Genomic DNA, 26,851 nt, shown 5'->3' with positions numbered 1-26,851 from the left:
ATTTAATTCTAGTTTGAAATACTAGTAAGTGCTCTATGCAGAAATTTAAAGCAAATTCTCTAAACGGCCTTTCTCTCATAAAGCTGTTATTTTCATCTCATTATCTTTGTCTCTTATGCCTTATGTCTCAATTCCCAATTCAAGAAAGGAAGAAAGGGGTGCCTGGGTGGTGGCTCTATCAGTTAAGCGTCGGACTTCCAGCTCAGGTCATGATCTCACAGTTGTGAATTCGAGCCCTAGATTGGGCTCTGTGCTGACAACTCAGAGCCTGGAGCCTGCTTTGGATTCTGTGTGTGTCTCTCTCTCTGCCGCCAACCTGCTCGTGCTCTGTCTCTGTCTCTCAAAAAATGAATAAACGTTAAAAAAAAAAAAAAGGAAGAAAGAAGTGTTATTCATTCAAACTTAAAAACCCAAACACAAAGGCACAGATTTGTTTTAATTTTTATTTATGATAGTATGGTAAATATATTTGCACTTTATCCACATGTGGAAATACTAAAATCTATGTGTTTGTGTACATGCATACATATCCACACCCTTAGGAATCCACAAAAAGCTTTCTATGAAATTTTATTTTCCGTATTGAGGCAACTCTCAGTTGGACAATAAATTATAACTTTCTATTCTGATTGAAACTAGATTTCCATGGACCTCAGTTACATATGACTTAAAGGTAACTTTATTTTTGTGTGTGTGATGTTTGAGATACTTTCAGAGCAAATACTCTGTGTATTTAGACAGTACTTAGGTCAAGAAGAGGAGATAAAAATAACTCAAAATATACTTAGTAAGGATTTCAAAAAGAATATTGAATCCTCAATGTAATCTTCATTCTTTGCAAATATTTTAATTAATTAAATTTACTTAAATTATTTAACTTAATCTTACCTATTCTTAGAGTTAAAGAAATAACATTATTTTAAAGCTGTTATACTAATTTGCAAATAGCTTTCAAAGATAAATCTGGGCCTACGTAAAGCACTTGTTTTGAAATTATTAAGCCTTAAAGAACCTGTATTCTTATTTCTGCATACATTTTTCTCATTGAATTAAATTTATTAATGCTTACAAGCTGAAGAGCTGATGGAACCTATCAACTAATTTCCCAGCAGAACATTTCTGCCTGAAAATAATAGCCAAAAACCATACATTAATAGGTTAAATTGGAAACATAAATATGGAAGCTTCTATATAATAAAATGGACATTTAAGGCTTTAATTCATTTTATTTTTAGCAGCATTTGACTTGAATGTGAAGAACGTGAATGTTCTCTCTCATTTTGGATTCCTTTCCACCTATGTTAGTAGAATTATATAGGCTTTCCTCCTACATCTCTAGTATTTCCTAGGTCACCTACTTTGTAGGCTCATTCTTCTCTATTGTGTAATTCAATGTTGGAGTTTTTTTTTTTTTTTTTTTAAAGATTGGTTGGGTGTCATACTCCTCACTTTTCGCTTCTTAGCCATATGCATTTATTCCTCACAAACTTTTTATTTTTTTAAAAGTTTACTTATTTTGAGAGAGAAACAGGGTGTGAGTGGGGAAGGGGCAGTCAGAGAGGGAGACACAGAATCCGAAGCAGGCTCCAGGCTCTGAGATGTCAGCACAGAGCTGGACATGGGGCTCAAACTCACAAACTGTGAGATCATGACCTGAGCCAAAGTCGAACACTTAACCAACTGAGCCACCCAGGCACCCCTCTTCACCAACTTCTTTAGCTAAGGACATTGGTTTTTTATTTCTAGCCCTAATCTTTCCTCAGCATGGATGGCTATAGTCACCCCTTATTCAGTCACCTCACACCTCATCCTCTTTCAGTTTCCTTCTGAGGGTCCCTACTATTCCTCCAGTTTCACTTGTCAGAAAATGAGGGGTCCCCACTGACAACTTCCTCTTCCTCACTCTCTGTATTCAGTCCCTTATCAAGTATCATCAAATGTGTCTTCTGTATTTCTTTTTTTTTTTTTTAATTTTTTTTTCAACATTTTTTATTTATTTTTGGGACAGAGAGAGACAGAGCATGAACGGGGGAGGGTCAGAGAGAGAGGGAGACACAGAATCAGAAACAGGCTCCAGGCTCCGAGCCATCAGCCCAGAGCCTGACGCGGGGCTCGAACTCACGGACCGCGAGATCGTGACCTGGCTGAAGTCGGACGCTTAACCGACTGCGCCACCCAGGCGCCCCGTGTCTTCTGTATTTCTTTCATCCATTCACTTTTCTATTGTGACCATTCTGGTCCATATTCCCATCATTCAGACATTAACAAGAGCAAATTAGTGAGGATGTTATTATTAACTTCTGACTAATATATTTGTGTTGATTTTAACAAAATGAGAGAAAGGTATGTAGGAGACAGATCATTTTGATTTTCTAATATTATATCATTACCATGAGTTAGGAAATGAAGGAGTACTAATTGATTTGCTTCTGTAGAGTAAGGGTAACTATTGACCACAAATCACTTATTCTTTTGGTAACTTCTTAGGCCCGTATCTTATAAGAAGTTTACCTAGATAAAGTTCTTTTGGTTATATTTGAAAATAATAATACATATTCCACTAGAGACCTAATTTATTGTATTTTATGTATCATTAGACTTTCTTCTCTCTGTGTATATGTGGAATCACTTAGAGGACTTAATGACTTGTGAGTGATGTGTTCCAGGGGAGGTCCTACAGAGACATTGATAAATAGTGGAAAGGGCTTTACATTTGAATTAGATCAGAATTTAAATCCTAATTTTGGCTACTCACTTTTGTAAAACCTTGCATGGCTTTCATGGCTTTCCACCTCACTTTCCTCATCTGTAAAAGGATAATAATTAATAATTCTTTTGGGTTAGGAGGATTATCAACTAATATCCAATTGAAGAACCCCTTATTATAAAGTCTAGAGAACATTAAACTATAAAACTATGTAGGAAATATTATTTCATTTTAAGCTGCTTCAATTCTTGATGGGAGCTATTTGGTGCATACATTACTAATTACTAAATTAGATAAACTCTTACACATGTTTTTTGCATAATTCTTAATTTGTCATAACTTTGATAGAAATTACCTTAGAAACTGCGTCTCTAGTAACTCATGCTTCTCTTTATAAGCCAATAGTAAAAGACCAATTATATAATTGTTTACTAAATTTTAAATCACCTGAATTTTGAATCTGGAAATTGAAAGCCGAAAGGACCAATTAAATATAATCTGCCTCTTCTGATGGAAAAATCATGCAATTGTTCTATTTTTTTTCTAAGTAGACCATTTCGTGCCCAATTTTCTCCAACATATTTTACACAAAGCATATGGAATAGCTTTTTTACATCTTCCATCAGGCATGTGGAGATTGGTGAGAAAATAGATCATAAGAAAACATTCTTAAAAATAAATGAAATACATTCAATATGTGTAAGGGAAACCAAATGCAGATTTTTACATGGTCTTGCCTATTTAGAAGGAGTGAGAAAACATTGGATTCAAAGCCTTGATCTCACTTTTGTTCAAATTCTAAATATGAATAAATAGTAAAGCAATATATTTTGTTTTCTATCATTTTCATGATGCAGGAAAAAATTATTCAATTAATATTTGAATTAGGTTAGTTGACTATATTTTAAGAATCTGTTTATTAAATCAAACAGAAAAAGCAAATACAGTTCCTCTGGAGCAACAGCTGTTTAACAATTGTATATTAAAGATTAGAAATGGACATTCTCTGGGGCGCCTGGGTGGCTCAGTCAGTTAAGCATCTGACTTCCGCTCAGGTCATGATCTCAGGGTTCATGAGTTCGAGCCCTGTGTCAGGGATCTGTGCTGACAGCTCAGAGCCTGGAGACTGCTTCTGATTCTGTGTCTGCCTCTTTCTCTGCCCCTCCTATGCTTGTGCTCTCTCTGCCTCTCAAAAATAAATAAATATTAAAAAAAAAAAAAAAAAGAAATGGACATTCTCACAGTCATTGACATCTATACAAATAATAAAACTTTAAGTAGAAGAAATTCATGGGATTTTTTTAGTCCTTTTCATGTTCTTTTAGCATGATGCTGGAATGTGTAACATTTAATTGTACACGTGTAAAAATGAGATATTGAACTATTTATGGCTTCCTAATTTATGGCGCTATGCTAATAACTTTATGTACATTTTCTCATGTAATTATCATAGCAACATTATACATAGGTATAAGTAACAATTTTTTTTTCGAATTGAGGAAACTGAGGTTCAGGATTTCAAGAAATATGTCTAAGATCACACTTCTATACAGTGGTAGAGTTGGATTTTAATTTCAGTCTTTCGGTTTGAGAGCTTGGTTTCTAAATCACTGAACTATACTACTTTTTATATGAGTATGTTGATAACCCACGAGAAGGTATTATTATATATTCCTACTTTCACATACAGTGACATATCTGTAATTATACATATATTATCTCATTTTAGTCTTAAGACTGTCTAATCTTATGAGTTCTGTACATAACACATTTTAGCTTAGAGAGGTTAAATTTATCTCAGATCAAATAGAAAGTGGCAGAGTTGAAAATTTAAGCTTAAGCCCTCTGACTACTCATGTCTTAGAAGGGATTGTTATTCTAGTTGTGTGAGTTGTTCAATTTATAAGGATTCATATATGTGCTTTGTATATTTTTCTTCCTCCCTCTCTCTCTCTCCCTTCCTTTCTTAGAATGCCGTGCACTTATTAGATTACTAGGTAAGATATCTGGCTCCTTATTTCAACAGAAATTTGTTTCCTTTCTGTTATTAGCTAGATATTACTGTGGATATAAATTTTAAAAAATTGAAGCTAGCTCTCAAAAAACTCAAAGCATGATTTAAGGGAGAAAAAAAAAAAGACAACTGATTTTAATGCAATGAGATAAGTACTTTTTTAGTTGTTAGACTAACTATTCTAAAAGTGCTATAACATTCACTCAGCCTTGCATTGGGGAAATCTGGGGGAAGAGATTACTCTCAAACCCTGGGATGGAGTAAAGCTAACTACTAACTTGCCCTAATAAATAATGTGTCCTTATCCTTTGAGTTAAGCTACTACAAGTTTACTCAATTAAAAGTATGCTTTAGGCCGCTCTGCTTGAGAAATCTTGCACCTGGCTCTGTTGGTTATCTTTAGCTGCTGCCAGCAAAGAACTCACAATGAAGACAAAGAAGGAGAGACCACATTCCAAAACAATGTTAGCTGTGTAAAGTCAGGGGATTTTCTACTATGTGCACAAGTATATCCCAAGCTATTGTTAAAGCCTGGTTTATTGTAAACACTCAAATAACTTTGAAATAAATGATTACGAAAGAAAAAAGTAGACTTTGACACAAGATACACAAGGTGTATACACCAAGGTGTTCAAATCATCATCTCCTTCAGCTTCTACCTTTTTGACTTCAGGGCACTGGGGAATAAATGCATCCAACTTATATAGTAGTTCTGAGGGTTAAAAATAATTTATGTGAAGTATAGGTTTCTTCAGTTATTTATAAGATGTAACAATTCTTAAAATTGACAAGTACGTATAACAATTATTCAATAATATCACCAGAAAATTGTAAAACCAGTGAGTTGTAGAAAGTGTAAAGTGCTTTGAGTCAAAGAGATAGTGTAGTGAACTGAACTTGAGTTTTATCAGTAGAATTTCATTTTGTTTCTGGGTCCTGAATTTTATACCTCTTCTTTAAGTACATTGTTTGACTCTGCTATAAAGCGTAGATAGTAACACTTACCTTGTGGGGTATAAAGTGCCTGACAAGTAGCGGGGATTCTATAAATGGACCTAGCTAGTGATTATTGTGGATTGGAACAGTCAAGGGAAGTTTTACATAAGGGAAAAGGGTAAATTACAGAAGTATCAAAACATATCAAAACTACCAAAAAAAGAAAGTACTTAAAAAATTAGAGAATGGGGCCATGTAATAAATTTAGCAAACTCATATGGAAAGTTAAAATGTTTGTGTTGATTCAAAATTTGTGTAAGAAGCAGCAGCAATTTTACTTAGTAGAAAAATTATGGATGTACTGCAGCCATAGCTAACTTTGCTTACAAGTAAGAACTAATATGTATTGTTCCATGATGAGCACTTTTAATGGGTAATTTGTTTAGTCCTTTGAAAGGTAATGATATTTGTGGCACCTGGGTGTCTCAGTGGGTTGAGCGTCAGGCTTTGGTCTAGGTCATGATCTCCTTGTTCCTGAGCCCCAGCCCCGTGTTGGGCTTTGTGCTGACAGATCAGAGTCTGGAACCTGTTTCAGAATCTGTGTCTCCCTCAATCTTTCTCTGCCCCTCCTCCTCTCAGACTCTGTCTCTCTCTCTCTCTCTCAAAAATAAACAACATTTGAAAAAAATGATTGTTTGGTAAAAGGTAATGATATTAGTATTATTATATCTTTTGTGGATTAGGAAAGTGAGGTTTTCCAAATTAAATTATTTGGCCAAAGTCAAACATCCATTAAATGGATTTCCAGAAAGTAATTATCTACCAAACTGGTATTTTTCCAAATGTGGGTCATGAACACATTTATATTAGTACCTGTGGTATTTTTATTTTTATTTTTTTAAAGTTTATTTATTTTGAGAGAGACAGAGCACAAGTAGGGGAGGAGCAGAGAGAATGGGAGACAGAGGATCCAAAGCAGCCTCTCTGCTGACAGCAGAGAGCCCAATGTGGGGCTCAAACTCACAAACTGTGAGATCATGACCTGAGCCAATGTGGGACACTCAACCAACTGAGCCATCCAGGTGCCGAGTATTTTTAAGACATATACTTCTGGGCTTCACCCCAGATACACTAAATTAAAGTAGCTTAGGATGGACCAGGAATCCATATTTTTAATGAACAATCTAGAAGAATCTTATATATAATTGAAAACCATTCACTTATCTTTACCTTAAGAATTCAGATACTAGCCCAGGTTTTTAATACAGTGTTATATAAGTTAACTAGGTTGCCTTCAGTCTCCTCATCTACAGAGTGAGGAAAATAATAGTTTCTGTTCATAAAATTATTTTGAGGGTTGCATGAGCATGGATAAAGCCTTTAGTATGAATCTGGCAAATTGTTAGTATTCAATAAAGTGAGCTATCATTACTATTTAGTCATTTCCTTCAAGATTTCCTTGTGCTAGAATGAGCCTCAGAGATTAGCTTATTCACTTTAATCATTACTGTCCTCACATTCATTCTCTCAAACTGAAGAGTCCTAATTTTCTGGTTTTCATGGAGACATTCCATCATCTTGGCCATTTAAATTACCTCTTCCTAAGCTTTTTCCATCTACATTATATCTTTCATTTCTCTAGCAATCACACTATAGAATATTGCAGATGGGGCCTCACAATAATTTCACAGTAGGATAAGCTTATGTTTTGTGTTAGTTTCCTACCCTTCCTAATGCTGCCCAGCCGTTTTAGTCTTTTTGTGCACATTAAGGGGGAAAAAAGCCAAGTCATTCAGTTTCCTTTTCCCAGATTGGAGCTAAGAGCTCAGAGCCCATCATCTTAAAAAATAGTCTTAAACTTGTTTTCTCTAAATGCATTATCTTAATTAAAATAATAACTTTATATTCTCATAGTGCTTTATGATTCAGAAAATACATTTGATCAGAAACCATAAAGGTACCATCTCATTATATATATATTTTTTTAATTTTTTTTAACGTTTATTTATTTTTGAGACAGAGAGAGACAGAGCATGAACAGGGGAGGGTCAGAGAGAGGGAGACACAGAATCTGAAACAGGCTCCAGGCTCTGAGCCGTCAGCACAGAGCCCGATGCGGGGCTTGAACTCACGGACCGCGAGATCATGACCTGAGCCGAAGTCGGCCGCTTAACCGACTGAGCCACCCAGGAGCCCCTCATTATATATTTTTACTGCATTTCTTAAAACACACATACACACCCACAAAGTCATAACGCCAAACCAAATATTTTTCATCCCTCATTTCAAATCTTATTCTACAACCAATATGAAATAGGATTTAAGAATTACACCTGCAGTACATATATCCTGTAAGAAAATAAATTTGAGATATTTTTAAAAGAATAAAATATTTAATAAAGACAGTGTATGAATCATCAAATATTCGATGTGATTAAGGCAAAGTCTCCTGATTTCTGACTCAGTTTTTAAACTGTGCTCAACTGAGTTTTGATGGAGCCAGAGGGATGGCCCTAGATAGCTCAGCTCATAGGAGTGGATGGACTAATGGATCCTGAACAATCAAGCCCTTCAGCCCTTTCACCAGAATAGCCACTTCAAGTGTTACCATCTGGCATATCTTTAAATGAAGAAAAGATGCCATGATTAAGACAGGATTAAAAAGTACTGTACTGGTTAACAGACAACCCCCAAATCTGTTTTTTAACAGACAACCCCCAAATCTCAGGGGATTAAAAACAATGCTATATCTTCAAGAAAGGACTGTGCTTCATTTTGTCCACATTTAGAGACCATGAAGAGCATCGCTGTTTACTCTGACAGAGAAAAAGTTAGATGTCCCAGGGATGATACTGTTAGGAAGATATAAACACCAACATAATTCCTAATCTCATGAATCTTAGTGGAATAAGTTAATTCTGTTGGAACAGGATTCATAGGTGAATCACATACATTTTCATCATAATATAGATATACAGAAACAGAACCTGCCAGGATATAAACAATAGAACATTATGGAAAATGAGACCTTAAAGATCATTGATCATGTGTGCCACTGTAAAATCCTTCAACCTTTCTATTTCCCAGTCTCCTTAGCATAAGTTAAAATTATAGTTAATATGACAAATGACTAATAATAATTTCAACTTTCATAGAAACATGTACTCAAAAATTTTTTTTACAAAATATCAAGTAAAATACCAGTTTATTTTTAAACAAGTGCTTAATTAGCTTTTAAAAAAGCCACATATTTAGATGAATATCTTATATCATAAGTAAGACACTAGTTGGTACCTTTTGATTTTTTAGCGTATACTTTCTGCAAGCCTATCATAAATGCCTATGATAAATGATTTCCATTTATCAACTCCACAGATCTGAACCAAATAAATACATTTTAATATCTAGTCAAAGAAGAGTTGTAAGAGTCATCAAAATTTCTTGAAAATTTCATCAAAATTTCTTCCAATGTTCCTCTAATTGCCAATCTTGAAGCAACAAATGGTATAAAATTGAGCATAATAGGTATTTTCTTGTAAATAAATATCTCAGATAACCTTATTGAAAAGTTTTAAGAAAAGAAAGGCTAGTCTCCTTGGAGAGTGAAGGAAGGGTTCTTCTGGTGAGTAAGGTTGGGCAAAAATTGAAGGCTGAACTCTCTTCAGATTTGTCTTCCCAGTTTTTCTGATCCCCAGTTCCACTCTTCCAAAGCAATGCCCAAATCCTAATATAAAAATAAAAACATGGCAGTATGATGCATTTGATTTATGTTTTCATTCTGTAATCAGCCTAATTAGATTTTGGGTCAGACTTTCAGCCATGCCTGCCTTATAACTATTACAAAATAAGATACATATTTAAGGTATAATGGGAACTCTGTCATTTTCTGATTTCTTGAGATGACCATTTAAAAGCGTGCTTAAAAACCTGAGCCTATTTTTGTCTTTATAAAGCTCTTCACAATTGTTAGAAGCAGCCAGCCAATACTTGAGATCTCAAAGCTTTTCCTAAATTGGGATTTTATCTCAAAAGTGATATGTGACGATATAAAAATCCTGATGCATTTGCATGTCATAGATTACTAGCATTACATTTTCCTTTAGGAAAAAAAGAAAGAGCTGTTACATGATCAGTCTCCATAAGGAGAGCAATACAACCCAGAACTCCACAATGAGAGTCTGGAACCACTTCTAGTGGAACCACTAGCTAGTACTAAGACTGTAAAGGTAAGGGTTTAACTAGCAAAACAGCTCGTCCTACATAGTTCAATAGAGTGAATTAATTACAAGGAAATAGAAGAGCTAGGAAGCCAAACAAAGGATGGTGAGGCAACCCCAAATTACTAAGAGTAGATGACCATGATCACCTTTGGATTTGAAACAAAAAGAAACAAGGATGATTACAGGTGAGACAGTCTGTATTGTATGAATCGAGGTCTGGGTCCTTGGATCTCTCACAAGAAGATATATGTAAATATCCATGCTCAGAATTAAGAGAGCCAGATGGAAAGTAGCAAACACAAAGTAGTTTGTTAAAGTAAAAGTACACACTCCAGGTGGGAGAGTGTGCAGGCTCCTGAGATGAAACTATCCCCTAGGTTGTTTTGGATTTGGATATTATTGGGTGTCTCTGGGCTGGGAGGAGTGGTGACCTACAGTATGGTGGTATCTAATGGAGGCTGCTTCCAATCTTTTGGGAAACTCTTCCCACAGGTTTGGGAGAGTGTTGATCCTGCAAGGTTTGTACTGGAACTGTCATGGCAACCTTTCTTCATCAGTTGGGTCTGTTCCCACAATGCAAATGCATTATCATTAGTCTAGGGGTTACCCTGGGGCAGAGGTGGAAGAGGAGAATACATTCTCTGCACCTGTGGCTCTTGATTTGTCAGACCCAAGGTCTTGGAAGCCACAAGGCCAGGATGTTGAACTCTTCAGCTTATAATGTGTAGTGTTTGTTTGTTTTATCACCGTCCTTGCCTCTATAATCCCCCTTCAAAGCTTGTGCCTCTATTATTCTCCTTCAAAGACTTGGGACTCTATCTTGGGGTGGTCCTTCCACTGCTCATGTCTAGCTTCTACCTAACAATATGACCAGAGTCATGTCCAACCAGTGGAAATTGGAACTATGGTGGAAGCTGCCTGATGGGAATTGGAAAAATGGAGTAGAAATAGAGTGCTAATCATTTGCTTTCTTTGAGTTCTCCAAACTCCTTATGGTGTTTCTATTGGCTTAATCCAACTAGAACCGTCTTAGTAAATGATCCTTGGGAAGATAATTTAAGGGATTCAGTAACTATCAATGCAAATTAGGTTGGGAGAAGTTTAGGGAATGAATTGAGAGCAAATGGAGAAGTGACAAGCACCCTCATTTTCATGAACACTCTTCAAAGTTTGGAGGGTAGTGATGTATTTGGATTCTTAAGCAATCATCACAACATTTTAAAATTTTATTTAATTTATTTTTTAATGTTTGTTTATTTGAGACATACACACACACACACACACACACACACACACACACAGAAAGAGACAGAGTACAAGTAGGGGAGGGGCAGAGAGAGGGAGACTCAGCATCTAAAACAGGCTCCAGGCTCTGAGCTGTCAGCACAGAGCCCAACATTGGGCTCGAACTTGGGAATGGTGAGATCATGACCTGAGCCAAAGTCAGATGCTTAACCAACTGAGCCACCGGGCACTAAAATTTTGTTTTAAAATCATTTTGTTCCTGGAAGAAAGATTGCCTTAAAATTTTATTTGGGAATCAGTCATAATATGGTCTAAACATTGCTCCTTGAGTCGGGAATTTCTTTCTTTTATTTCTGATCTCTGATCATTTAAAACCAATAGCTATTGTTCGTGTTCATTAAGGAAAGCGTTATAAAAGACAACCATGTTCACTTTTATCCTTCTTAGTGTTAGGATAATAGTACTATGCATTCTAATCTAATGTATGTGTGACTTCTTAAAATCATCAATAACTGTTTTGGAGGTTCCCATTTTCTCTCTTCCTATGACATCTTTGATTTCCTATAGTCTGAATTATAGTATCCTTCATTATGAAATAGACACCATGTGCATGATATTGTTCAGTGGTAGTTTCAAGTTGTCTGGCAACTTTGAAACACAGTGTAGCAGATTTACTAGAGCTGAGCATAAGGGTACCCTATGCCCAACATTTCTGCTCTTTGACAGTATTCATTAAAAGACATGTTAAAGAAAGTTCATAGCAGTGTCATTTGCAGTAGCTCCAAACTGGAAACTGTCCAAATGCTCATTAGTGGTAAATTGAAAAACCGATTTACCAGTAAAATCAATTATTATAAATAATCTGAATAAACCATCTACAGCTATACAAGTCATTGTGTGTGAAGCTAATTGAAAGAAGCTAAACACAGGAGCATATATTATTCCATTAATATAAAATACAAGAGAAAAAAAATATTTAATTTATGCAAATATAAATCAGCATAGATTCCCCTTGGTGGTGCATGGATAGTGACTAGAAGGGAACACAGGGGGGTTCTGTGGTGCCAGCAATGGTGTGTGTGAAACTTTTACCAAACTGTACATGTTGCTATGGGCTGAATTGTGTCCCCTTAAAATTTATATGTTGAAGCCCTAATACCTAAGAATGTTAATGTATTTGGAGATAAGGTTTCTAAAGAAGTGATTAAATTAATATTAGGCCCCTAGGATGGGCCCTAATCCAATTTGACTGATATCCTTATAAGAAGAAGTTGGACCATACAGAAAAAAGGGCAAATGTGCCCAATAAAGACTATGTGAAGGTCTAGTGAGAGGGCAGTCATCTGCAAGCCAAGGAGACAGGTCTCAGAAGAAACCAAATCTTCCAACATCTTGGTCTTAGCCTTCTAGCATCCAGAAAATAAGCTTTTGTTGTTTAAGCCACTCAGTCTATGGTATTTTGTTATGACAGCTCTAGAAAACTAATACACATGTATATTATTCTTTATGCGTACTATCCTACACTAATTTTTAAATTTAGTATGACATATATACCACTTACTATGTAATACCAAGAAAAGTCTTGGATGATATTCTCTACATTAACATATCTATAGCAAAACACAGGAGCATTCATATTAAGTGGGATAAATAAAAATTTGATAATAGCCTCATTTCTATTTGTGTCAGGTTTAGCTGCTAAATGAATTTTGGCATCAAACAAAAAAATTGAAAAGTAAAAGCAAGTCCTTTAGTTTTTAGAGCTTTATGGACTTGGAAATGTGGATAATTCATTGTGGACCTGGTCTAAAATAATATTTAAATAAATGTATAATAATATGTATTTGCAACTGCTATTCTTCCCTATAGTAACATCAATTGCCTTCTCAAATAACCTTGGAATTTTCACATTGTCATTCGAACCACCAGGACCCTTAATATGTTTAGGGCACCTTGAATTAAAGCATAGTAAATATAAACACAGGGTCTTTGTGAGAAGAGTTTGGATCTACTGTGAGCCTTGTACTATAATACAGCCAATATATTAAAGAGGCCAATAAAGTGAGACCGAACGAATAAAATAACTTATGAAGTACTATGAAATATGCCCTTGGAAATTATACTCCTTTGAGCCCAACTTCAATTCCTAGTAAAACTATGTCATTAACATAGAATAGTACTGGGACTATTAAATAGGTTTAAAAATATCATGAGTAAAATTTGATAGTCTTTTACTAGAATTATAAAATAGAGCTGATAGAAAAATAACACTTTTATCCTTATTCAGAAAGTCACTTGATCATATCTCAAGGGAAACGCATGATCTCATTTCAGGCTAAGGGAGGCGTGCACCATCCTAAGCCCCATTAATTAATGAACACATTTGCTGCTTTTATTTTCATCTTACGTGGTCAGATCCATGTGATACGGAAAATAATTCTGACTTTTACTTGCTGAACTGTATGTTTCCTGCAAAACTGAGTAAGCTCCACAAATCAAACTGGTATTTAAGTAAATTGCCAAATGCCAGTGTGCATCACTCACAAAGTCCGTAGTTTGCTTTCTTCTAGGAGGTAAGAAGGTACTGAAAATATCTGTGAAGACTATAAAATTGAACTTATGTTTAATACAGGAGGAGAATGGTAGGAATCTAGGTCAAAGAAAGGTTCAAGAGAGGAAGTGACCTTTGGAGGAAGAGTTGATATTATGAATATTTATCTGATATCCTTTGGTCTTCTTCAATTCATGCGTGAGACACAAGAGGCTATTTTCTTCACAGCCATTTTTTTTTAAATGGGAAAACCAAAGAGTATTTGACAATGGCAATACATTTATGATGTTTAATTGCAAAAGGTGAGTTCCAGATGTAATAATAAAAAAATGTTAAAAGAACACAGGATTAGGCAGAATCAGGCTGCATAGTGCTCCCCTATCTTTCAGTTTGGAGCAGTGAAAACCTGGCAGGAATTTACCCCAACACTACATTAGATTACCAGTGACTGGGAGCTGTAGAGGCAGGGTATATTCTCTACCTTGCAGTGGTATGAGAGAGCAGGCAACCTTCACATTACATATAGAGAACTGATCTAGTTATTGTTATGTCTACTATGTACCAAGTATTGTGCTGAAAATTTACATACAGTGCCTATAATTTATAAAGCATTGAATGTTCAGAATAATTGAGCAGCTTGCCCAAGTTTCCCTAGCATGCAGCTGACAAATCTGGAACTTGAACGTGGCTCTTCACTCTTTAAAAGACACTTAGAGAAAATATGTAAGATGGGAGGGGTGATATTTAAAAATGAGCAGCAGTTTATGAGAGTTTGGAAAAGTACTTTCTCAATTCTGATGAAGTGAGCCAGAAAGAAAATTAAGTTGAGGAAACAAAACATCAGGCACAATTACTCACCAGAAGAAATGTTAGATATGTAAGAGTAAGGTGACTTTGAAAAATAGACAATTGAGATCTTTTTGAAGATAAAGATGTTTTGCTCTACTTTTCTTGATATTCCTTGGATATTTCATATGTTTATAGAATGAATGAATCACCAAGCTATCAATATTTGGTTGGAATGTTAGGGATATATACAAAGACTTCTATTTGGAGAAGCTAGATATTAGGAAAAGAATTTTAATATTTCTCTTCCTTAGGATAAAATATTCTTATTATTATTAGAAATTAGGACACGTCCTTTAGTCATTTGGTTTTCTGAGAAACTCCCACAAATCCCTGGTAATAAGCTTTACTTATTTCTGTATATGCTTCCGGTAACATTTATCTTAGCCTGTTCTGTTAAGCACCTTTTTCTTCTATGCTATACCTTTGCTATCCCTTTGTTTAGCTGCTTGCTATATCCTTTGTAGATAACCACAGTATCTAGCAGAATGCCTGCTGTATAATAAATAGTAAATATGTCCAGAATATGTCCTCCACTTATTTGGCCACCCTTTTCTATATTTCTGGATAGTGTGGGTTTTGGGGAAGGATTACCAAACATAAATCTCTACAGTAGTCCTCATTTGAAATGCAAATGTAACTAGAAGAGGAAATGCATTAATTTGCTGAAGCCCTCACTTAAAATGCTCTGGGAGAATGAATTGCAGAAGAGAAATTCTGACAGTACTGGCAAGAGAGGGAACCCCACTTAGAATCACAGAGAGGGTGGTGTTGGGAATTATAAAACCATAGCACATTGCTTATTTTATAAATAAAGCAACCAGAGTTTAGAAAATTGAAATGTCTGACTCAAGGTTGTTAATTCAAGAAATAAAACCCTCTCAAGCATACATGGAATATTCTTAACAGTACATACTGTAAGACCACAAAACAGGTATGAATAAATTTAAGAAGATTAACATTGCATCAAACATCTTTTCTGACCACATCATTTTAAATTCTTGCAAATCTATTGAATATTCAGTTTAATAGAAAATGAATGGACACTCCTCTCCACTTCTGCAATCTCTTGCAATATCCTATGTCATATAGTCTCTCAAAATCTCTTTTATGCAGTCATAGAAAATGAAATTAAAAAAAAAGAATTGATATCTTAATATATCTGTAAAAAAAAAACCAAAAAAACAATTGATCTTAGGGGCACCTGGGTAGCTCAGTTGATTAAGCATCCAACTCGTGATTTCAGCTCGGGTCATGATCTCATGGTTCATGAGATCGAGCCCCGTGTCAGACTCTGCACTGTCAATGCAGAGCCTGGTTGCGTTCCCTCTCTGTTCCTCCCTCTCATACAGGTGCATGCCCTCTACACCCCCTCAAAAATAAATAAACTTTAAAAAACAAACAAAACAGTTGACCTTATAAGCCACCGAAAGTTTTTAGAGCCCTCTAAGGAGCACAGACCTCACTCTGACAACTACTTCTGTTTCAGATATTTAATAACTTTCTGGCACTTTCCATTGCTTTTGGAGAAGTCATGGCCAAAATAGTTTTTCTTCCTACTATAGCTGGGTTCTTAAAACTAATAGCTTATAAGACTCTGTACTTGAATTTTAGTAACTTCAAGATATACTTTGCTGTTTTGTTATCAGTTTATTATTGATTATGATCTGCCATTTTAGGTAATCAGTGAAGGTCACTTCATTCAAGACAACTACTCCTTTTAGATTTTATCCTTGTTCCCTTTGTATTTTTGTAAATTGTTTTAATGTTTATTTATTTTTGAGAGAAATAGAGCAGTCAGCACAGAACCTGATATGAGGGTCAAACCCACGAACCTCAAGATCATGACCTGAACTGAAGTCAGATGTTTAACAGAGGCACCTAGCCCCCACCTTTGTGTATTTTATTGAAGTTGACACACAATGTTACATTAGTTTCAGGTGTACAAACTAGTGATTGGACAAGAGTATACATTATGCTATACTCACCACAAGTATAGCTACCATCCGCCATGATACAATTCTATTAAACTACCATTGAGTATATTTCCTATGCTGCACCTTTTATCCACATGATGTATTCACTCCATAACTAGAAGCCTGTATCTCCTACTTGTTTTCACCCATTTGGTCTATCCCCCACTCCCTCCCCTTGGGCAACTATCAGCTCTCTGTATGGGTCTTGTTTTTGAGATTCCACATATAAAGAAATCATATGTTATATGTCTTTCTCTGACTTATTTCACTTAGCATAATATCCTCTAGGTTTATCATGTTGTCACAAATGGCATGATCTCATAACTTTTCTTATGGCTGAGTAGTATTCCATTGTGTGTGTGTATATATGTGTGTTTACACACAAAGTTTTCTTTTCTTTTTTTTATTTCTTCAAGGTTTATTTATTTATTTATTTTTAAATATGAAATTTATTGTCAAGTTGGTTTCCATACAACACCCAGTGCTCATCCCAACAGGTGCCCTCCTCAATACCCATCACCCACCCTCCACTCCCTCCCACCCCCATCAACCCTCAGTTCTCAGTTTTTAAGAGTCTCTTATGTTTTGGCCCCCTCCCTCTCTAACCTTTTTTTTTTTCCTTCTCCTCCCCGTGTGGTCTTCTGGTAAGTTTTTCAGGATCCACATAAGAGTGAAAACATATGGTATCTGTCTTTCTCTGTATGACTTATTTCACTTAGCATAACACTCTCCAGTTCCATCCATATCACTACAAAAGGCCATATTTCATTCTTTCTCATTGCCACATAGCATTCCATTGTGTATATAAGCCACAATTTCTTTATCTATTCATCAGTTGATGGACATTTAGGCTCTTTCCATAATTTGGCTATTGTCGAAAGTGCTGCTATAAACATTGGGGTACAAGTGCCCCAATGCATCAGCACTACTGTATCCCTTGGGTAAATTCCTGGCAGTGCTATTGCTGGGTCATAGGGTAGGTCTATTTTTAATTTTTTGAAGAACCTCCACACTGTTTTCCAGACTGGCTGCACGAGTTTGCATTCCCACTAACAGTGCAAGAGGGTTCTCATTTCTCCACATCCTCGCCAGCATCTATAGTCTCCTGATTTGTTCATTTTAGCCACTCTGACTGGAATGAGGTGGTATCTGAGTGTGGTTTTGATTTGTATTTCCCTGATGAGGAGTGATGTTGAGCATCTTTTCGTGTGCCTGTTGGCCATCTGGATATCTTCTTTAGAGAAGTGTCTATTCATGTTTTCTGCCCATGTCTTCACTGGATTATTTGTTTTTCAGGTGTGGAGTTTGGTGAGCTCTTCATAGATTTTGGATACTAGCCCTTTGTCCGATATGTCATTTGCAAATATCTTTTCCGATTCTGTTGGTTGCCTTTTAGTTTTGTTGATTGTTTCCTTTGCAGTGCAGAAGGTTTTTATCTTGATGAGGTCCCAATAGTTCATTTTTGCTTTTAATTCCCTTGCCTTTGGGGATGTCTCAAGTAAGAAATTGCTGCAGCTGAGGTCAGAGAGGTTTTATCCTGCTTTCTCCTCTAGGGTTTTGGTGGTTTCCTGTCTATTTGAGTTTGTGAATGGTGTAAGAAAGTGGTCTAGTTTCATCCTTCTGCATGTTGCTGTCCAGTTCTCCCAGCACCATTTGTTAATGAGACTGTCTTTTTTCCATTGGATATTCTTTCCTGCTTTGTCAAAGATTAGTTGGCCATACTTTTGTGGGTCTAATTCTGGGGTTTCTATTCTATTCCATTCCATTGGTCTATGTGTCTGTTTTTGTGCCAATACCATGCTGTCTTGATGATTACAGCTTTGTAGTAGAGGCTAAAGTCTGGGATTGTGATGCCTCCCACTTTGGTCTTCTTCAAAATTACTTTGTCTATTCGGGGCCTTTTGTGGTTCCATACAAATTTTAGGATTGCTTGTTGTAGCTTCGAGAAGAATGCTGGTGCAATTTTGATTCGGATTGCATTGAATGCGTAGATTGCTTTGGGTAGTATTGACATTTTAACAATATTATTCTTCCAGCCCATGAGCACGGAATGTTTTTGCATTTCTTTATATCTTCTTCAATTTCCTTCATAAGCTTTCTATAGTTTTCAGCATACAGATCTTTTACATCTTTGCTTAGGTTTATTTCTAGGTATTTTATGTTTCTTGGTGCAATTGTGAATGGGATCAGTTTCTTTATTTGTCCTTCTGTTGCTTCAGTATTAGTGTATAAGAATGCAACTGATTTCTGTCCAGGCCTGTATCTCAAGAAACAAGAAAAATACCAAATACAAAATCTAACAGCACACCTAAAGGAAATAGAAGGAGAATAGCAAAGACACCCCAAACCCAGAAGAAGAAGAGAAATAATAAAGATCAGAGCAGAAATAAATAATATAGAATCTAAAAAAAACTGTAGAGCAGATCAATGAAACCAAGAGTTGGTTTTTTGAAAAAAATAAACAAAATTGATAAACCTTTAGCCAGGTTCTCAAAAATAAAAGGGAGATGACCCAAATAGATAAAATCATGAATGAAAATGGAATTATTACAAGCAATCACTAAGAAATACAAGCAATTATCAGGGAATACTATGAAAAATTATATGCCAACAAAATGGACAACCTGGAAGAAATGGTCAAATTTCTAATCACCCACACACTTCCAAAACTCAAACAGGAAGAAATAGAAAACTTGAACAGACCCATAACCAGCAAAGAAATTGAATCAGTTACCAAAAATCTCCCAGCAAATAGAGTCCAGGACCAGATGGCTTTCCAGGGGAATTCTACCAGACATTTAAAGCAGAGATAATACCTATCCTTCTCAAGCTGTTCCAAAAAATAGAAAGGGAAGAAAAACTTCCAGACTCATTCTATGAAGCCAGCATTACTTTGATTCCTAAACCAGAGACCCAGCAGAAAAAGAGAACTACAGGCCAATATCCCCGATGAATATGGATGCAAAAATTCTGAATAAGATACTAGCAAATCGAATTCAACAGCAAAAAAAAAATATTATACACCATGATCAAGTGGGATTCATTCCTGGGCTGCAGGGCTGATTCAACATTCACAAATCAATCAATGTGATACATCACATTAATAAAAGAAAAGAACCATATGATCCTGTCAATCGATGCAGAAAAAGCATTTGACAGAATTCAGCATCCTTTCTTAATAAAAACCTTCGAGAAAGTTGGGATAGAAGGAACATACTTAAACATCATAAAAGCCATTTATGAAAAGCCCACAGCTAATATCACCCTCAAAACTGAGAGCTTTCCCCCTGAGATCAGGAACACAACAAGGATGTCCACTCTCACCGCTGTTGTTCAACATAGTGTTGGAAGTGCTAGCATCAGCAATCAGACAGCAAAAGGAAATCAATTGCATCAAAATTGGCAAAGATGAAATCAAGCTTTCACTTTTTGCAAATGACATTATACATGAAAAACCCAACAGAATCCACCAAAAGTCTGCTAGAACTGATACATGAATTCAGCAAAGTCACAGGACACACCATGTTTTCTTTATCCATTCATCTATCAATGAACATTTGGGTCACTTACATATCTGGACTATTATATATAATATTGCAGTAAACATAGGGATATGTGTATCTTTTTGATTTAGTGTTTTTCTTTAGGTAAATAGCGAGTAGTGGAATTAATGGATCATATGGTATTTCTATTTTTAATTTTTTGAGAAACTTCCATATTGTTTTCCACAGTGACTGCACCAATTTATATTCCCACCAACAGTGCACAAAGGTTCCATTTTCTCTATGTCCTTGACAACACTTGTTATTTCTTTTCTTTATTTTTATTCTACCCATTCTGATTGGTGTAAGGTAATATCTCATTGTACCTTTGATTTGCATTTCTCTGATGAATACTGATGTGGATCATCTTCTTATGTGTCTATTGGCCATCTGCATGTCTTTTTTTACAAAAATGTCCAGGTCCTCTGCTCCTGTTTTAAAAAAAAATTTATGTTGAATTGTAGAAGTCCTTTCTGTATTTTAAATATTAACCTCTCATCAGATATATCATTTGCAAATATCTTTGCCCATTCAGTAGGTTACCTTTTCATTTTATTGATGGGTTTCCTTTGCTGTGCAAAAGCTTTTAATTTTGTGTGGTCCTGATAGTTTATTTTTGTTTTTGTTTCCTTTGCCTGAGGAGACATGTCTAGAAATGGCTGATGTCAAAGGAATTACTGCTTAGTTTTTTTTTCTAAGAGCTTTATAGTTTCATGTCTCACATTTAGGTTTTATTCCATTCTGTTTTTCTTTACGGTATAAGAAAGTGGCTCAGATTCGTTCTTTTGCATTTAGCTGTCCAGTTTTCCTAGCATCATGTGTTAAAGAGACTGTCTTTCATCTGTTGTATATTTTTGCTTCCTTTGCTATAGATTAATTGATCACATAAGTATGGGTTTATTTCTGGGCTCACTATTGTGTCTCATTGGTTTACATGCCAATTTTTGTACTAGTACCATACTGTGTTGATTACTATAGCTTTATAGTTAATCTTTCTCGAGATTGCTTTGGCTATTTTGAGTCCTTTGTGGTTCTATACAAAGTTTGGGACTATTAGTTGTACTTTTGTGATAAATGCCATTGGAATTTTTAAAAGGTTTACTTATTTATTTTGAGGGGGGTGGCAGAGAGAGAGAATCCCAAGCAAGCTCCACGTTTACCACAGAGCTCAATCTGGGGCCCAATCTCATGATCATGACCTGAGCTGAAGAGTTGGATGCTCAACCAACTGAGCCATCCAGGCTCCCCAATGCCATTCAAATTTTGATAGAAATTACATTGAATCTGTAGATTGCTTTGGATAATATGGACATTTTAACTATATTAATTCTTCTAATTCATGAGTGTAGACTATCCATTTGTGTTAGTCTTTTAATTTCTTTCATCAGTTTTTATAGTTTGCGTATACAAATCTTTTACCTCCTTGGTTAAATATTTTTAACCAAGGCATATAGTGGTAAATGGGATTGTTTTCTTAATATCCTTTTTGCTACTTTATTTTACACAAGCAATTTCTGTGTATTAATTTTATATCCTGCACCTGCACTAAATTAATTCATCAGTTTTAATAGATTTTTGGTGACATCTTCAGGGCTTTCTATATAGAGTATATCATCTGTAAATAATAACAGTTTAACTTTCCCTTACCAATCTGGATGTCTTTTATTTTTATCATCTGATTGCTGTGGCTACGACTTCCAATACTATGTTGAATAAAAGTAGTGAGAGTGAACATCTTTATCTTATTCCTGATCTTAGAGGAAATGTTCGTAGGCTGTCACCACTGAGTATGATGTTAGCTGTGAGTTTTTCATATATGGTCTTTATTATGTTGAGGTATGTTCCCTGTAAATATTATGAGCAGTGTTAGATTTTGTCAAATATATTTTTCTGTATCTATTGAAATATGTATTTTTTTCCTTCCTCTTGTTGCATCACATTGATTTATGAATATTTAATAACCTCACATCCCTGGAAAAAATCCTAGTTGGTCATGATGAATGATTTTTTTAATGTATTATTGAGTTCTGTTTGCTAATATTCTGTTGAGAATTTTTTTCATCTATGTTCATTAGAGATAATGGCCTGTAGTGTTTTTTGTCTGTTTGTAATGTCTTTTGGTTTTGATATCAGACAAATGCTGGTCTCATAGAACAAATTTTTCAATTTTACCTTCTTCTATCTTCTGAAATGTTTTGAGAAAAATATGTATTAACTCTTCCTTAAATGTTTGGTGGAATTCAATTGTAAAGTTGTCTGTTCCTGAACTTTTGTTTGTTGGGAATTTTTGAATTACTGATTTAATTTCATTAGTAGTAATCTGTTAAAATTTTCTGTATTATCTTGATTCAATTTGGGAGATTGTGTATTTCTAGGAATGTATCCATTTCTTTTACAATTTGTTGGAATATGATTTTTATAGTATTTTCTTATAATTCTTTGTGTTTCTGTGGTGTTGGTTGTTACTTCTCATCCTTCATTTCTGATTTCCTTTACTTGAGTCCTTTTTTTTCTTGTTTCTCTGGCTTATTTATTAATTTTGTCAAAGAATTAGCTCCTAGTTTCTTTGCTTTATTCTATTGTTTGTTTCACATCTCTATTTCATTTGCTTCTGCGCTAATCTTTATTTTTCTTTCCTTCTACTAGCTTCTCTTGTTCTTTTTCTAGCTCTTTCAGGTAAGGTTAGTTTTTTGAGATTTTTCTCATTTCTTGAGTAGGCCTCTTAAGAGGCCAATAAACTTCCCTCTTAAAACACTATTTTCTGCCTCCCAAAGATTTTGAGGGCTGTGTTTTTATTTTTATTTGTCTCCATGTATTTTCCAGATTATTTCTTGTAATTGATTTCTAGTTTTATACTATTTTTGTCAGAAAAGATTTTGATAGGACTTCAGTCTTCTTAAATTTATTAAGTCTTATTTTATAGCCTACCATGTAAGATGTCCTGGAGAATGTTCCATTTGATCTTGAAAATTGTGTGTTGTCTGCTGTTTTGAGATCTGTCCATCTGGTCTAATGTGTTGTTTAAAGTATCTGTTTACTTGTTTTTTGTCTTTATCTATTGATGTAAGTGTGGTCTTAAAGTCCCCTGCTATTATTGTTTACCATCATTTTCTTCCTATGTCTGTTAATAATTGTTTTATGTATTTTAGTGCCTCTATGTTGGGTGCATAGATATGTACAATTGTTTTATCTACTTGCTCATTTCTTTTCATTATGTAGCAAACTTGTCTCTTGTTGCAGTCTTTGTTTTAAAGTCTATTTTGTCTGATATAAGTATTGGTACCCCAGATTTCTTTCACTTCCATTTGCATGGTGTATTTTTTTTTCCTAGCCCTTCACTTTCAGTCTGCGTATATCATTAGGTCTGAAGTGAGGTTATTGTAGTCAGCACACAGATGAGTCTTGTTTTTGATACCTTTAGTCACCTACATCTTTTTTTTAATATATGAAATTTATTGTCAAATTGGTTTCCATTCACCTACGTCTTTTGATTGAAGAATTTGGTACATTTACATTTGAAGTAATTATTGATAGGTATATATTTACTGCCATTTTGTTATTTGTTTTCCTATTGTTTGTTAATTCTTCTCTGTTCCTTTATCCTCCTCTTGGTTTCTTTCTTGTGGTTTTACAGCTTTCTTTAGTGTTATGTTTGGCTTCTTTTTCTCTCTTTTCTTAATGTGTGCATCTATTATAGGTTTCTGATTTGTGGTTACCATTAGGTTCATATATCATATGTCTATAGCAGTCTATATTAAGTTGAAGGTCTTTTAAGTTTGAACACATTCTAAAAGCACTAAATTTTACTCTCCCTCTCTCCACATTTTAGGTATAGGATGTCATATTTTACATTTGTTTGTGTATGACTTGACTGCTTTTTGTAGATGTAAGTGATTTTTGCTACTTTTGTGTTTTAGTATCCATACTGGCTTTGTATGTGATTAATTTACTACCCTTATTATATGTTTGCACTTATCTCTGGAAATTTTTCCTTTCATAATTTTATTACTTTTATGGCCTTTTCATTGTACTCAGAGTTCCTTTAACATTTTTGTAAAGCTGGTTTAGTAGTGATGAACCATTTTAACTTTTGCTTTTCTGGGAAACTCTATCTCTCCTTCTATTCTGAATGATAACTGTGAGATAGGATATCCTTGGTTGCAGGGTGTTTTGTTTTGTTTTGTTTTTCCTTTTAGCACTTTGAATATATCATGCCACTCCCTCTGGCCTGCAGAGATTCTGCTGAAACATCAGCTGATACCCTTATAGGGTTTTCCTTGTATGTAACTATTTTCTCTTGCTGCTTTTAAAATTCACTCTTTATTATTACATTTTGCCACTTGACATATTATCTGGACATATTAAGTCCATCTTGTTAAGAGCTTTCTGTGCTTCCTGTATCTGGATGTATGCTATCTTCCTTACGTTAGGGGAAGTTTTCAACTATTAGTTCTTCAAATAAGTTTTCTGCCCTCTTTTCTCCTTCTGGATGGTTGTAATGCAAATATTATTATTCTGGATCTTCTTGCTGAGTTCCCCTAACCTATTTCCATTGTTCTTTTTTTTTTCTTTGTTCTCTCCAGCTTGCTTGCATGGAATTATATTCTGCTGATCTTCCAGATTGCTGATCTATTCGGCATCCTCTAATCTGCTATTGACTTCTAATATATTTTATTAGTTTTTTTAATTTTTCATTTCTGTCTGGCTCTTTTTCATATTTTTTGTTGTTGTGGTTGAAGTCACTAAAATTATCCATTCTTTTCTCAATTCCAGTGAGTATCTCTGTGACCATTACTTTGAATTCTGTATCAGGTATATTGCTTATCTCTGTTTCATTTAGCTTGTTATTTTTATCTATTCTTTCATTTAGGATACATTACTCTGTCTCCTCATTTTGTCTAAGTCTTTGTGTTTATTTGTATTAGGTAGGTCCTCTATGTCTCCTGGTCCTGAAAGTAGTGGCCTTGCATAGAAGAGATACTATGTTGCCCTATAACACCATGCCCCCTGGTCATCAGAACCAGGCACTCCAGAGCTATCTCCTATGTGTGCTGCATGCACCCTACTGTTATGGCTAAGCTGTGTTTGCTTTCAGTCCAGTTGGCTATAATTATGAATTCTCCCTTTTTTAATAGATAATTATACATAAAGACTCCAAGCATCCTAGGTGAAGACACATTTATATTAATTAGCATTTTATTTGAAAAGATTATTGTGTAAAAATAGAGTATAAATAAAAAACTGAAATGTGCAAATGTATCTGAGGTCAAAATGAATTGATGAACTCTGAAACATCAATCATACCATAATTTTTTGTTTAATAACTAGAAATAGTTAAATTAAAGTCAAAGCATTTCACAATTGCATTGATGTATCCGAGATTTTTCTTAAGTTGCCAGTGTATTTCTGAAAAAAGGAAATCCTATTTCAGATGGAATACATTATTTCCCTAAAATAAGTGATAGGATTGTTTACAACAAAAAAGGAATTCAATGAAAAATGACAAAATAAGCTTGCTGTTTAAGGAAGTGGAACATCTATTTTTGCTCTCTTCACAGGCTAAGTTTATAATTTATTTTTCTGTATGTAAAAAACAGAAATAACAAAGTAGAATTCATACATACTTCATTACTAGACATTCATGCACTATATGCATAGTTGACAAGAACAAAACAAGAAAATCTATTTTAAAATCCCAATATGTGGGTGTCAGAGTAAAACCAATGTTGAAAACAGAAGGCAAAGTCAAGTTCATTGGAGAGCTTTTAAATGGCTGAAATCAAAACTCTGAAAAACTTAGATTGCAAATGTATATTTGAACATATTTAGCATACTTCACAATGCTAACACAAGTTGTAATCACAATAAAGTATTCAAATTACATAGAAGAAAATAATAACCATTTACTTATGTGTTAGTATGCCTCGTTCTATTGTAAATTACAGAATTCCAACTCAAACTTTTTTTCCTTAAGACAAAGGAATTCACTTACATATAAATAAAATAATCTGGGATACTGCTTGAAGTAATACAAACTACTAAAATTGAGGTGATGTCCTCAAAATTATCGTGTGTGTGTGTGTGTGTGTGTGTTCTTCTTTGTGAGCTTTATTTTGTCTCCCATGGGGTGTTGACTATAACAGGCTTATAGCTTCCCAATTCCACCGTATAATAAAGAGAGCTTCTCTTTCCCAGGAGTTTCAGAAAAGGTCCCTGGATTACTACAACATTATCAAGTTCCTAAGGCTTAAACAATTTAAATACTTAGTGTTGGGGCATCCGGGTGGGTCAGTGGGTTAAACACCCGACTCTTGATTTTGACTCAGGTCATGATCTCATGGTTTGTGATATCGAGCCCTGCATGGGACTCTGCTGAGAGTCTTAGAGACTGCTTCGGATTCTCTCTCTCTCCCTCTCTGCCCATCTCCTGCTCATGCTATCACTCTCTCTCTCTCTGAAAATAATTAGACTTAAAAAAATGATAAAATACTCACTGTTGGCAAAAGCCTGACAAATGGCATTGTTTATAGGAGTATATAAATTAGCACAACCAGCATAACAGCAATTTATCAATATTTGAGAGGGAAATCGTATATTTTGTGGAACATGAGTAAACCTTTTGAAGTTATATGGTGTCCAATTTGTGCAGTATAATCAGGAAATAATCAGAATAGAAATATTTTATATATTAAAAAATAAAGTCTTATTTGTCATTAGAGGAAAGGGATTTAAGAGTGCAATTACTGTTGTCCATAGTCATACATATAAAAGGTTATAGACATCTAAAAAATAAAAAAATATTTTTAAAGTTCAT

The sequence above is a fragment of the Neofelis nebulosa genome, chromosome 8 (genome assembly GCF_028018385.1).
Source record: "Neofelis nebulosa isolate mNeoNeb1 chromosome 8, mNeoNeb1.pri, whole genome shotgun sequence".
In the NCBI taxonomy this organism is placed as follows: domain Eukaryota; kingdom Metazoa; phylum Chordata; class Mammalia; order Carnivora; family Felidae; genus Neofelis; species Neofelis nebulosa.
This window is presented reverse-complemented; position numbering follows the sequence as displayed.